The 15514-nt window shown below is 44.7% G+C and overlaps 1 non-coding gene across 1 annotated transcript; it reads right to left on the bottom strand.

The window, feature by feature from the left end:
- Nucleotides 1–6952: 6952 nt before the first annotated feature.
- LOC132520113 (small nucleolar RNA SNORA3/SNORA45 family) lies at nt 6953–7080 on the bottom strand. The gene has a single exon (XR_009540478.1). It is a non-coding gene; the product is annotated as a small nucleolar RNA SNORA3/SNORA45 family (small nucleolar RNA).
- Nucleotides 7081–15514: the final 8434 nt, after the last annotated feature.

Here is a 15514-nt window from a genome sequence, read left to right as displayed (position 1 = left end):
ACATATATTCTCTATATTACATATATTCTATATAACTGTATAAATGTTACATTTTTGGAGTATGATAATGATATTGTAACTTATATGAATAAGTTTTTATTCTTAGAAGATACATATTACTAAAGTATTACGAGGTAAATGTCATGATGCCTAAAGCTTACTTTCAAATGGTTCAGTAAAAGAAAAAATGTGGGCTTCCCTGATGGCGCAGTGGTTGAGAGTCCACCTGCCGATGCAGGAGACACGGGTTCGTGCCCCGGTCTGGGAAGATCCCACATGCCATGGAGCGGCTGGGCCCGTGAGCCATGGCCGCTGAGCCTGCGCGTCCGGAGCCTGTTGCTCCGCAACGGGAGAGGCCACAACGGTGAGAGGCCCGCGTACCGCAAAAAAAAAAAAAAATGTATATCTGTTAATATAGTAGTATCTATTTTCTTTATACATTGATTTTATATTTTATACTAATAGATATATTAATATCTATATTGTATATATATAGGTGTATACACATATAAGATTATTTTATTAGCTAATAGAAGTTTATTTTCTCATCGTTTTGGAGGCTAGAAGTCTGAAATCAGGGTGGTGACAGGACCACGTGTCCTCTGAATCCTGTAGAGGAGGGTCCTTCCTTGCGTCTTCCGGCTGGGCTGCATGTGGCTGCCAGCAATCTTTGGCATTCCTTGGTTTGCAGCTATATCTTTGCGTCTATCTTCATGTGATATTCTTTCTGTGTGTCTTTGTCCAAATTTCCCTCTTCTTATAAGGACACCAGTCATTGAATTAGGGCCCATCTTAATCCAGTATGTCTTCATCTTATCTTGATTATATCTGCAAAGACCCTATTTCCAAATAAGGTCATATTCACAGGTACTGGGTAGACATGAATTCTGGGGGGATGCTATTCAACCCAGTACAGTCTATAAAGGCTTTATAGAGGTAGGACAAGAGGGAGACGAAGGAGGCGTGCACAATGGGGCAAAATGTTAACAAATGGTGAATTTTGGTGAAAGGTATATGAAAGTTTATTGTTCCATTACTTCAAGTTTCCTAACGATTTGAAGTATTTCAAAATAAAATAAAATCCAGGGAAAAAATGCTATGCAAAAAAAGGTGGGGGACATTACCCTTGCCCGTGAGTCTAGTTCAATGTCATGGACGACACAGTGGAGATATGCATCGCTGCGACCTCAGTGTACCTGTGGACAATGATGCTAACTCAGTCTGGGCACCTTGGGAAGCGTTTCCATGAGAAGCGACACCCAACTGAGCCGAGTCTGAAGGCCAGCGCAGGAGTCAGTGGCAGGGGTGAGGGTGCACTTGGGGAACTGCCAGTGGGTGAGAATGGTTGGAGCCAAGGGCATGTGTGTGATGGGAGTGGAGCCTGGAGAGAGGCAGGAAGCATGACCTCGAGGATGCTGCGTCGAGACAGTTGTTTTTCACCAGGAAGACCAGGAGAATCCAAGGCGAGATTTTCAGCAAGTATAACCAGACCAAATTTTTGTCTGGGGGCTAGGAGTGTGGAGAAGCCTGGGGAAAAACCAGCTGGGAGTCTGGTGGAACAAGGGGTGTCAGAGTACGGGAGGGTGTGGGAGAGCTGTGAAAGCTAAAACCGGAAGGGCTTAGTTTGAATGGAGGTTGAGGAAGAGGGATGCAGGGCGACTGGCTGGTTGGTGCCACCCTTCCCTTCAGGGGATACAGGAGGAAGAGAAGGAAGGGCTGCAGACGGAGGGTGGGGGAGGGGATAAAGGCTATGCTCAGTTTGGACGTGCTGAACTTGAAGGGCCAGGCGGAGGCCTCAGGGAGGGGCCTGAAGCCCAGGAAACACGGACCTAGCCTGGTCCGTGAAATCATGAGTGAAATCATGGATTTTGAAATTTCCCAGTTAGAGTGTAGAGACGAGTAGAAGGCTGGGCATGGATCCTGAGAAGCAGGACAGAAGGAGAAGCCCCAGCCAAAGAGACCAAGTGGACGGAGAGGTGGGAGGAAGGCCAGGAGCCTGACGGCAGGAAGTCCAAGAGGAGAGTGTTTTGGGGGAGGGAATGGACGGCAGCGTGGGACAGCACACAGGGCCCAAGGGTAATGAGACTGACACGAGTCCTTTCCATTTTGCAATCGGGAATCCCAGACGTTTCAATAAGGCAGAGGTCAGATGGCCGAGGACCGCGTGTTTCATTAAAGGGGAGGAAGCACAGAGCCAAACAGGGCAGAATATTCTTACCAGAAACTTGGCCGACAAGAGCAGAGAGATAGAGCAATGGTTAGCAAGAGGCAAAGCGTTGGGGCATATGTTCGTTTTTATAAGAGGAGAGAAACTTGAGTCTGTGTGTCAGTGGAGAAGCCAGCAGGGAGGTCAGGCTGAAGACAGCAGAGAGCAGACATCACGGACACAGCGAGTGCTGGGGACTCACACCCGGGGCGCAGGTGGAGGGAACCCCGTTCTCACTGAGATGGTGAGGTGGGGGCCAGAGGAGAGGGGAGGTGTGGGCCTGGGATCTCCTCGGGGCCTCATGAGCGACAAGGGAGAGGAGGATGGAGACCAGGCCGAGTCAGAACCCCTGGAGGCTATGATTGGAGCGGACAGGAGACAAAAGGCGGAGGGGGTAACGAAAGGAGGTGAAAACAGGGCTACACACGAGGGCATTTGGAAGCAAAATGATCAGCAAATACAACGTGAAAGTGAAAAGTCAAAATGAAATGTGGACTTGGAGGGAGGGATGGGGGCCTACGTGTTATCAACTCAGGGGATCAGTGTTGCCCCTTAATTAATGAAACATGACTTCTCCCTGCCTTATCCCTCAGGTACTTGGAAAACCCTGGGCTGGGAGTGGCAAAGAGGGAAGTACTGACACAGTGAACAGGAGATCATTGGTAAAGGGGCGTTGGGTAGCCCAAACTACAGAATTCACAGCATCTGGCTCAGGTCCAGGAACTCTTAGTAGGGTTTAAAAAATGTATTTAAAAAAAAATTATAGGGCTTCCCCGGTGGCGCAGTGGTTGAGAGTCCGCCTGCCGACGCAGGGGACACGGGTTCGTGCCCCGGTCCGGGAAGATCCCACGTGCCGCGGAGCGGCTGGGCCCGTGAGCCATGGCCGCTGAGCCTGCGCGTCCGGAGCCTGTGCTCCGCAACGGGAGAGGCCACAAAAATGTATTTTAGAAAAAATGATAGGTTCACGGGAAGTTGCAAAAAATAGTACAAAGTGATCCGGTGAATTCTCCCCCCAGTCACCCCCCCATCTTACATAATTATAGTACATTATCAAATCCAGGAATTTGACATTGGTACAAATGCATGTGTATAAATCCATGCCATTTTATCACATATATAAAATCATGTAATCACCAGTGCGGTCAAGATACAGGGCTAGTCCATGACCACAAAGATCCCCCTTATTCTACCCATGCATGTCATATCACTCTCCCCGTCCCTAACCCCTGGCAACCACTAATGTTTTCCATTTCTAATTTTCTCATCTTGAGAATGTTCTATAAACATCATTCCCTGTTATTGATGAATGGTATTTCATGGTATGGATTGCCGACCTTAAAGAAATAGACAGCCAGATTATTTCTCCAGCAAAGATGGGTTTATTTGGTATCAGCCGAGAATTGCATTTTGGGGTTTGCAACCTCGGTGAGCCACGTGCAGGTCCCCAGGCAAGGGACGAATACTTACTGAAGGCAGAGGAGGTTGGGAAGGCTACAGTAAACGGAGAGTCCATGGCTTTTCATTGGCTGAGTCCTTGACAGGAAAGAAAGGAGTTTTTCCTCTTCCCTTGGGGCGTGGCTGTCATCCGGGGCATGAGAGCTCCCCCTTCTGGATTCTATTTAATTGAGGTTTCTGTTTATTAATTTTTTTACAGGATGTACCACAGTGTGTTTAACCACTCAGCTATTGAGGGAAATTTTGGTTGTTTCCAGTTATGGGCTACTTTTAAAAAATTTTTATTAATTTATTTATTAATTTTTATTTTTATAAAGTTGATTTACTTTAGCCTCAGATGTCCTCCTGACCTCATGGTCAGCTTTGGAACTGAAACCAAGTCTGGAGAATTGTACCTCTTTTCTAGGATCCACATGCCTCTGGATGCAAAAATAAAGAAATAAAGAAATGCTAGTAAACAAACAAACAAACAAACAAATAAATAAATGCTAGTAGGTTCCTGTGCATTGTTACTCTGTGCCCCAGGCAGTTTGGGATTTGTCTGCTATCCCAAAAAGGCAAAGAGTAAATGGGAAAGGACAGAAACTTAAAAATCTGACATCCTAAAGACAGTGGTCCCCTTTGACCTTCGTCAGTTTGCAGCCACAGAAAGGAAATAGAAGAATGTGCACTACTAAGTGACGCAAGCCAGAAAGAGAAAGACACATATCACATGGTATCACTTATATGTGGAATCTAAAATATGACACAAATGAACTTATTTACAAAACTTTCTTACAAAATTTATTTACAAAACAGACTCACAGACATAGAAAACAAATTTATGGTTACCAAAAGGGAAAGAAGGTAGGGGATAAATTAGGAGTTTGGGATTAGCAGATACAAACTACTATAAGTAAAATAGATAAACAACAAGGTACTACTGTATAGCACAGGGAACTACATTCAATATCCTGTGATAAACTGTAAAAGAAAAGAATATGAAAAAGAATATATGTATGTATCACATTGCTGTACACTTGAAATTAAGACAACATAGTAAATCAACTATGCTTCAATAAAAAAAAGTTTTTTTAATGAATAGAAAAGAAGAAGAATGTGGGAGAGGAGGCCTTGAGGAGGAAGTCTTGGGCACACCACACAAGACAACGGCCTTCCTTGACGCACTCAGAGGTCTGGCAGGTTATTTTTAACTGCCACATTGTAAAGTCAATGTTTGCACTTTGATAAGTGTCCTGTCCAGTGGCTTGTTCTAAACTCTGGCCTGGGAGGTGACTGGAAGAGTCTAGGAGTGGTGTGTGAGAGGGAAACCGGGTGAGTGAAATATAATAATCCTGCAGCCACCAGCCCTGATATCCCTGACAGATGGAACAATCAGTGTGCATTGTGTTGCCCTGCTTGCATCACCTGGTCATGAGTTGTTGGTGGAATTTGTGGAATGGATTGTTCTCTTGGAGTCACCCAATACCCCCAAACAATGGGCGTACACATTCTTAGTTTTATGTAAGAGCTAATAAGGAATGTTCCATGCACCCGATCAGAAGCAGGAAGCTGGTGCCTGACTGCCTGCTGACCTGCCTTCTTTCTCTCTCTTTCTCCCCTCCTGTCTTTAAGGAAGAAAAGAAGAGGGAGGAAGGGAACGCAAGATAGATCCATTGCGCAGAGGTTACTGGGAGAATTATGCCACAGGTTGGAGGGAAGATAGGTATGGAAGACAAGGGATACCCTGGGGTTTTCACTTCATAGAATTTGCTTTTATTCCTTTGTTGTTTTTTTCTCACTGAATACTCTTCTAGAAAAAAGGCATTAAAGTATGAGGTAACTATTGTGAGGCCCTGCCTTACTCATACGTTCAGATTTAGATTTAGGAGCTGAGAAAGTCCCCTCTCCAACTGCAACATTGCAGGGGTTTTCGGTTGCACGTAACACAAAGCCCAACTCAGACTGGGTTAAACAATAAAAGAGATAGATTGACTCGGCGCTAGAAAGGTCAGAAACAGTGGTCTCAGAGTCAGTTTGATTTAGTAACTTGTCAGACATCTTTTCTTTACCAACTATGGTGACACTTTCAAACTGAGACGGGCTCCGTGTTTCAGCGTCCATCTCCAGAGAGAGGAGGCCAGTCCTCGGGGCTGGCTGGTCGCCTATAACCAGCCCCTCTGACCTGGGAGAAGTCAAGTGCCCGCTGTCTGAGGCTTGGCTTTTCTGAACCGGTCCCTGCAGTGTGGAGGTGGGCTCACCCGGAGATGCAATCACCACAGCTGCTTCACAGTGAGGGAAGGATGGCGTGGATCCTGGGGTGACAACTGCAATGCCCACCACTACACCTTCTAAAAAGGTCCCTCTGATTCCTGCACTGAGGGTGAAAACTCCTTTAAGAGGACATCAAGCCTCTCATTCTGAAATTTGAGATAAAATTGAAACAGTAACTGAATTGACATTAAAATATATTGAGAGAGTAAGTTTTTACTAACACACATGTCAATGGCCTGAGGAGTAATTTTATTCTCTATAATTGAATTAAATCAACTCACGAGCCCTAATTTCTACTTGGTAATAGAAAACTAAATTTTTCTAATTCAAGATAAATTCAATTACTTCTGGTTTAAATCCTAGCCTTTTTTTAAAAAAATAAAACACACGTTAGCTTTTTAAAAAAAATTTATTTATTTACTTTTGGCTGTGTTGGGTCTTTGTTGCTGCGCGCGGGCTTTCTCTAGGTGTGGCGAGTGGGGGCTACTCTTCATTGCGGTGTGAGGGCTTCTCATTGTGGTGGCTTCTCTTGTTGTGGAGCACGGGCTCTAGGCGCGCGGGCTTCAGTAGTTGCAGCACGTGGGCTCAGTAGTTGTGGCTCACAGGCTTTAGAGCGCAGGCTCAGTAGTTGTGGCTCGTGGGTTCTAGAGTGCAAGCTCAGTAGTTGTGGTGCACGGGCTTAGTTGCTCCGTGGCATGTGGGATCTTCCCGGACCAGGGCTCGAACCCGTGTCCCCTGCGTTGGCAGGCAGACTCCCAACCACTGCGCCACCAGGGAAGTGCCACAGGTTAGCATTTAAACAAACCTCCCTCCACGTGACTTCAAGCCCCCATACATACCCTTAATCTTCTCAGTTCTTCTGCTGGAGAATTTGCCCCTTGCCGTGGCAGTCTACTTTGGGAGTGTTTCCTTCCCCAGAACTTTGTAGTAGCCGTAGAAGAAAGAGAATAGGGTCTTTAATACACCATGGCAGGTACCAACCTCCTGAGGTGTTTGAGGAAAGGTGCCTGACAGCCCACTCCATCTAGGAGCCAGCAAGGGCGTTTCTGATCTGGGCACTACTGGGGGCACTGATTGCCCTCGCCAGTGAACCAAGACCAGCAGATGCTCTCCGAGGCCCCAGCACACCATGGCGAGAGCCGTCAGGATGTGACTCTAGACACAGGAAACCCAGTCCTTGAGTAAATTCTTAGTCAAGATTTTTCTTCTCTTCCCACTTTTCTTTTTTTTTTTTAAATTTTCTCCCTATGAATGATCTTGGTTCCTGTCACTCTTATGCATGACCTTAACATTTAGGGGATGAGCAACTGAGAGGTCCTTCTTGGGAAGAGCCTCTTCTGAGCTGGCTTTGGCTTTGGGTATCTGTCCTCACTGCCACCCACTGCTGATGTCTGTAGTCTTCCTGTGGCTTCCAGGTCTATCCACTATAAGGCTGTTCTTAGTCCATTGCCTTTTTCTCAGCCAAACTCTTGCCCCATCTCAGGGAGAAGGGGAGGAGGGAAGCCATGGGAAGACGTTTGCTGCTCTTCTGAGCTGCTCTGCTGATGAAAGAAATGTGGGAGGTGGCCGTCCATCTCAGAGGGTCCCTCTGGCTGGACTTGCCCTGTGGCCACTGCTATTCTGGGATGGCCCTGTATGTCGCCACAGGGCTCTCTGTGAGAATGTTTTCTTGCAGGACTCTCCATTGCTATGGAGACACAAGTCTTCCTACTCCCAGATCCTCAAACCCTTTGGAGGGTTTCTCTCCCTCCTACCCCTGGGGTTGGACTTTCCATCAGCCATCCTGACCAATGATTTACTCTCTTGTTCTTTTTCTTGTGTTTCTTTCAGCCCAGCAAAAGCAAAGTTTCTTTGTTTTATTTTTTTTAAATCACCTCTCTGTCAAGTTTGGAGGGAGGGGCATATTTACATAATTTTCATTCTCTTAAATCTCTTGGTTATGGTGTAAACCCTACTGTTTAGTGGTTTTGCTCTAGGTCTGGGCATTGACTATAGTCATGTGACTTGGAACCATCTTCTCAGCTTTAACAATGCAATGGAACGTTCTCACAAACTGAACAGAATGGTATACTCAGTTTTAGTTCCTACTGATTTTGTCCTTGGAAACACATTTGGCACAATTTCCCCTTTGCTGGGTGGGGCTCCTGGTCCAATTCTCTTGAGGTGAGTAGTGATATATAGAGATCGGATATTCACTTTTCTCTTCAGAGATTCTCATTTTCAACATTGAAAAAAATGGCCTTGTCTGAAAAAGCCCCTGCTTTCAAGACAAACCAGAAGGCATGTAGTAGTAAACAAGAACTGTTTCTGCTGCCAGTAATGGGCCGGTTTTCTAAGGCACAGGTTAAGGAGTAGTTGGGTAAACATTGGGTAAAGTCTGACTAAATACTTTTAGTGTGGGGTGTTGCAACTTTGTGTCCATGTCCCTTTTTCTGCTGGGGAATTGGCTTCATGGAGAGGCACGTCCAAGTTCTAGGCTCCTTGAACAAGGCCTAGGTCAGCTGCTGTGATGGGCAGCTCACAGCCACAGCTTGACTCTCCATCCTTCATGGTCTTGTTAATAGGTACACACCTCTTGCTTCCTTCAATGCTTAACTGAGAGTAAATACCACTGAAATGGGAGGAGTTTCCTTAGGATTAAATCTTGTGTAGAGTCCTGTTATCCTTAACATATTTAGTTGCTTTTCCTCTTTCCTCTGTTGACATTGAATCTAACGTTCTAGGTGAGTAAGCAATAAACACTCACAAGATGAAAAATATAACTTGGAGGAAGAAAACCCAGGGAAAGATTTTGTCTCCAGGTAGAGGGACAAAGCACATGAGATCTTTAACTTTCACACCCATACAAGCTTCTAGTCAACTGAACACAGAGCAGGGAGGACTAGACTAACAAGGAACACTCAGATGAGAAGCCCTGCTCACATGTCGCATCTGTGTCCTGTGGACGGGATGGTGACACGCGGGAGGCTAGATACTGACTAGCTGGTCTTTGGAGGAATATCCTCCTACCAGCTTCTCAGTGGACTCAGATGTATAAAAAGGAAAAATTGCCAGGGAATGTACTTCCTTTCCCAGATGACCCTGGGGTACATTAAATTAGCCTGAAGGAGTGATTTCCCCATCTTTTTAGTGTAGTAGAGGCTGTGCTGTTTGCTTGGCTTTGCTCCCACCTCCAATATCCTCCCACTCAGAGTGACCATACAGTGGAACCTTTCTGCAAGGTAGCCAATGAGATTTCCATTAAAACATTAGTCAAATGGTAACCCTAAGAGCACTGAACATTGAAAATATAATCTAATAGGATAACCCAATAAAGTGAGGGTTTGCCCAATGTCCCAACATCAGCATCATAGACGGACTCAGCTGTATTCACTCTTAAGATAAAGACAAGTATAATCCATCCTTTGGGGATGTTTGTGAGAATTTTACAATGCCATACATATAATTTGATGGTACACTCTATTACAGGGTAGTGATTAGGAACCCAGTTTTTATAGTCACAGCCTTGGGTTTAAAACTCAGCTCAGGGTGGTGGTGGTGTGATGAATTGGGAGATTGGGATTGACATATAGGCACTACTATGTATAAGATAGATAACTAATAAGAACCTGCTATATTAAGAAAAATAAAATAAGATTAAAAAAGCAAAATTAAACTCAGCTCAGCCTCATTCTTACCTCAGGCAAGATACTTAACCCTGTCCAAACTCGAGCTCTCCCTCCAGTGCACCATGAGAGGTGTACCCGTGAGCCAGGAGACTGGTCCTCTCAGCCCTCAAGGAGGTGCTGTGATGGGAAGAAGATTGGAAACACCGCCATAATCTGAGCTTCCACATCTATCAGTCATAACTGTTTTATCCTCATGGGGCTGGTTTAAGGATTAAATGCAGACCCCCCCGCAATGTGTTCAGTAGAGCACTTAGTAAGTGGTTAACAAATGACAGCATTGCCCTATCCACACAGTCCTTGCCCAGCCATCCTATTCAGCCAGCGTTTGAAAAACGTCTAAAAGGTAGTTACCTCCCACTCCATTGCACAAAAAGAACCCTGAAAGCCATGAGCAAGGCCATCAAAGAAATCATTCCTTTCCAGGAAGGTCAATGTTGATGGCCATTGGAACCAACCCCCACTCTCTCTGTCAACTTGCTCTTGAAGGCTTCCTTCTTTTACAGTAAGTAGCTGGAAAGTATAAACACTTCAACCTCCTGTTCCATTGGGAATAAAATAATTTCCTCAAATATGAGAGTCTGCTGCAGTTGATTTTTAATACATAGGAAGAATCAGAGCCAGGCTTTATCTCTCCTCATATAGCAGGTCTTGATGAGCTATCGTTTTATTTTACTTATGGACAACTTATAATAATATACTTCACTATTCTGTGCTGACTGCAGGGGTATTACTCGGGTCAGAGAGGTGGCAAGTCTATCTATAAAAGGCAGAAGTATAGTTAACTTGAAATGGACACTTTAAAAACCTAAGGGAGGTTTAGTGATTTCCCAGAGAAACCCAAAGCAGATGTCACTGGAGTCAGAAACCCTTGTTCCCCTGATGCTAAAGCCTGTTTTCAGGCTGCTCCCATTGGCTCCAAGAGGCTGGTTTCTCCAGTAGCTCAGCAGATAGGTGACTGTGGGCAAAAGACAGAGGCGAAGAGTCTCTGGGCATCACCTTAAAGAACACTGTTGTGGAAAAGCCAAGAGTGAGCTCACAACTGGGGCAGGATGTTTAAAAGTAACACGCCCTGCACAGGTTTTGTATTTAAAAAACAAAGTGATAAGCATATAAAACCACCACCTCTCTTCTTGACCCAATTGTCTGCTTGTATGTAGAATATAATAACCAAATATACGCACTTAATTGTTTTAAAAGCAGTTTGCACACAATCTGGGAAGGTGTCAGTTAAGTGGCAGGTAAGCGAGTCTTACTTTAGCCAAGTTTTATTTTTGCAACTGCAGACCACACTCCTGTGTCTGGGTAGTTAGTGTCTTACGGCAGAGATGGGAATCTGGAGACTGCTTTTCTAATGCCTACTCTGCAACTATTTAGCTCTATGACCCTGGGGAAAATGAAGAAAATCTTGCATCATTATCTACCTGTAAAATTATTATTTATAAGGTTCAATCCATGGAGTGAAATGCAGAGATCTGGGGATCCAGTAAAGGAGATTATGCATAGAAAGACCTGGCCCAGTGTGTGGTATGCAGTAGGTGCAGCATAAGATAGTCTTCTGGTGTGAGCGTAGAACACAGAGTCCCAGGATTTCACAGCTGGGTGGTGCCTTAGAGGTTATTCCATCTCCTTCATTTGTCCTTGCTTGTCTACTCTGACCCCTTGTGCATTGATTCTATAGATTAAACGCTCATGAATGAATCTATTTCTTGCATTTCCAAGCTATTGGGGGTAAGGCATGACCCTCATTGGAGCCCCCAAGTTCAAATATCTGTGCTTACTGTGATCACAGCACGCACCACATGGCAGAAGAATTGTCTTTTTAGTTGTCTCTTTCCCCTGAGGATCCCTTGCCATATGGGGTGTCCCACTATCGGAGCCTCTATCTCCCTGGGACTTAGCAAAACTTCTGACACAAAGCAGACACTCAATAACTGTGTATTGTTGTCACTGTTGGTTGAAACGTAAAAAAAGATGTAGGCCAAGCCAAATGAATTTAGACTTACCTGGAGAGACAGTAAGTTGGTAGAAGAGTGGTCTCCTCATGGAGCCTAGACAACGATGGGACACCCAAGGACAACTTGTCACTGTTACCCGGCAGGTAAATAAATAAATAAATAATGGATGAATGAGTTTACTAAGCAAATGGTGAGGGATGGGAAGAAGGGCATTCCAGGCACTGGGCAAAAGCTTGGTGGCTTGGAACATCACAAGTCTGGTTGGTTTGAATATATGTGTCAGTCTTTTATGAGTCTGATTCATGTGAGGTTTTCTCCCCTGAACTCACCTCTGGCTGCAATGACCAAATCAAGGTCCTGGCCTGCAGAGTTGAACCATCTCCTTCCCATTTCCAAAGGTTCTTCTTTTCAGAGTCAATGAAAACATTCAAGGAAGGCAGTCCTGAACAGGATGTGGTGGTGAGAGTAGGGCTGCCAGATTTAGGAAGCAAATATACTGGAGATGGAGCTAAATTTGAATTTCAGATAAACACCAAATAATGTCTACACATTAGGACAGTTGTTTTGAAGTCTGTGCCATGCACACACAGTCCATGACCCATCAACCTGTTTCTAAAAGGAAAAATTGGGCCTTAATATGACACATACTCCATTGTCCTTGTTTCAACTTCCTCCCTGGGGACCATGGAAAAGACTTACTCTCTGGCCCAAGTTTTATATAATTCAAGAACCCTATAGCAAGTGGCCTAGGAGGTTTTCAGGTACAGGTCAATATCCTCTCCCCACAAAAGACCATCCTGGTCCTGCCTGGCCTCAGTGATTTCTCTCTGTTCTGAACACACACACTGCATTGCCTGTTTCTAATTCATGTTTGTTTATTTTTTTAAATTTTATTTACTTATTTATTGGCTGTGTTGGGTCTTCATTGCTGCACGCGGGCTTTCTCTAGCTGTGGCTAGCGGGGGCCGCTCTTCGTTGAGATGAGTGGGCTTCTCATTGCGGTGGCTTCTCTTGTTGTGGAGCACAGGCTCTAAGTGCGCGGGCTTCAGTAGTTGAGGCACACGGGCTTGGTAGTTGTGGCTCGCGGGCTCTAGAGTGCAGGCTCAGTAGTTGTGGCACACGGGCTTAGTTTCTCCGCAGCATGTGGGATCTTCCCGGACCGGGGCTGGAACCCATGTTCCCTGCATTGGCAGGCGGATTCTTAACCACTGTGCCACCAGGGAAGCCCTCTAATTCATGTTTGACACTTGGATATACTACCCACCTTGCAATGCTAGTTATCTTTCTTTTTATAGGCCTTTCATTTTCAACTAGATCACAGGGGAGTGAAAATCAAATGTTTTTGTATGTTCTGAGCCCAGGACAGAGCAGTTTCTCTCTCTCTCCCTCTCTTTCTCTCTCTCTCTCTTTTTCTCTCTCCATATATATATATATATATATATATATATATATATATATATATATATGGACCAGTACATGTAGAAAGAAATTAATATTTTCATTGGATGTTGCCAGCCATCGGAAGGTGTGTTGCCTAATGGATTTGGAGTTAAACCGAGTCTGAATCCCCCATATTTAATACTGGACTTTGGGGCAAATTATTTCACATTCCTCCTTTGTAAAATGGGTGCAATCCTAACTGACCTCTCAAGATTGTTATTTGCATTAAATTGATTAACTTTAGATGAATTAGTACCTGAGAAGCGTTTCCAACTGGAAGTTATCATTATATTGATGGTAATTTTTTTTTTTTTTTTTGGCCGCACCTCGGGGCATGCAGGATCTTAGCTCCCCAAGCAGGGATTGCACCCGTGTCCCCTGCAGTGGAAGCACAGAGTCCTAACCACTGGACTGCCAGGGAAGTCCCTACTGAGGGCAATTAATAAAACTCAGGGGGCTACTCCATAATATCCTGACCACCATTTAATTCCCAAACTTCAACTGTCGGAGATAACCAGCATGGAAAAGACATTCTAAATCGGCTACTTTATTGAGCTGATTTACTGTTTATAGAAAACTGGCCTACAATAGAAACCGGCCTCTCCATGATGGGTCATGGCCATTTAATGAATAACCCATCGCCATTAAATCAGGAGGGAGAGCTTGACCAGGAGGCATGGCACAAACAATTCCGTATAAGTCTCTTGGTTGTCGCTGCCCCCGCCCCCCGCATTCACCTCCATCCTCACAGCACAGTTTTTGAGTGATTGAAGTTAGTTTGAGCAAGGATTCCAAACAGGGAAAAAGCAAATACGTAAGTCAGAGGTCAGGGGAGAAGAACAGGCTGGGGCGAGGAAGAAATGCCGAGCTGAGAACTGAAAGATAATGAATGTGGGGATGGGTTATAGCAGCCTAGTAACAGGGGGAGCCGGACACACCCCAAGCTTCCTTAGGCATCTGTGCGAGGCCCAGGCTTACAACTCATCGTTAAAGGTCTATGGAGCGTGGATTTCTAAATATTTGGGCCACCCAGCATGGACTTTTGGAAATGGCACTGTTGAGTAAAGCCATTAACAAATTACTTTCCTTCCATTTCTTTCACTGACAGGATCTTCTGTTTATGCCTCCTTAGCAACTGGAAGGAGTAAATTTGCTGACAAACATCTGGGTGCAGTGGGCCACTCGATGGAATTTTTATCATGCAAAAGTGATCCCAGATGATTACTTGAGAGATTGCCAGGAATCTCTGGAATCTAATTAACCTACAGTTGAGCACACAGAAGAAGTTTCATTTTAGGGTAGAGTCAAGGTGAAGAATTTGTAAAAATAAGCCATATTGATTTTCTTACTATTGCAAATATTTGAATTTTGTAATGGGCATCCATTCCCAACTCGTTCTCAACTAAATGGGAAGCTGGATATCTGTGATGTCGTGGGCCAAGGACAGGTTTTGAGGTTCGATTTTTGATTGGATACCAAGCTCTACCATTTACTAGAGGTTTGTTAGGGTTATGACTTAATTTCCCTGTACCTTTGTTATCTCATCTGTAAAATGGTTATATAATCATCCTCATCCTGTAGGTTGAGGATTAAGCCAACTAGTAAGCAACTAGACCCTGGCCTTTAGGAGAACCTCAAAGTTTAAATATCCTTTTTCTTTTCCCTTTTTTCTTTTATTCCAACCTCCCCTAACCCTGCCCCAGCAATTTTCTGATTTGGAAAGTCAGAATCAGTTTAAGCTTTGCTAAACTTCTGAAACATGCAGGAGACCTGAAGGAGGGGAGGGAGCAAACCGTGTGGCTGCCTGGTCTCTGCATCGAGACTTTGAATCAAGTGCCAAGACCATGTAGTAGATGTGTTCTTGGACAGTTCAGGGAATCTCAGCAAAACCAGGGTGGCTGAAGTAGAGTAACCCCAAGGGAGCGTGATAAAAGAAAGGTCGAGGAGATACAGAGGGGCAGGTTGTAGGACTGTGTAAGGCCTGGAAGGCCGTTGAGAGGACTTGAGCTTTTACTCTAAGTGGGTTGGGAAGCCATTAGATGGTGCTACGCTGAAGAGTGACATGTTTGACTGAATTTTAAAATGATCACTCTGGCTGCTGTGCTGAAAATACATTATGGGACACATATTAAATCACCGCATTGTACACGTTAAACTTACAGATGTTGTATGTCAGTAATATCTCGATAAAGCTGGGAAAAATTAAAAAGAAAGGAAGAAAGAAAATATATTATGGAGTAGGGGTGTGGAATGAGTAGACGGTGCACAAGGGCGGAAGCAGGAGCACCAGTTAGGATCCCACTAAATATCCGGGTGAGAGATGGTGGCAGGTCAGAGCAGGTCAGTAGCAGTGTAGGTGGTGAGAAGTGGTCAGATTGTGAGCATATTTTTGAGGTAGTAATTTAGGCTTTGCTGATAGATTCAGTGTCTAACGTGAAAGAGACTTCTTGAGGTGATTGGTCTGAGAAATTGGAAGATAGTGATGCTATTTGCCATAAAGAGGTTCGGGGGGACACCAGGAGTTTAATTTTAGCCTT

This window comes from Lagenorhynchus albirostris, chromosome 4 (assembly GCF_949774975.1).
Source record: "Lagenorhynchus albirostris chromosome 4, mLagAlb1.1, whole genome shotgun sequence".
Taxonomy (NCBI): Eukaryota; Metazoa; Chordata; class Mammalia; order Artiodactyla; family Delphinidae; genus Lagenorhynchus; species Lagenorhynchus albirostris.
This window is presented reverse-complemented; position numbering and strand designations above follow the sequence as displayed.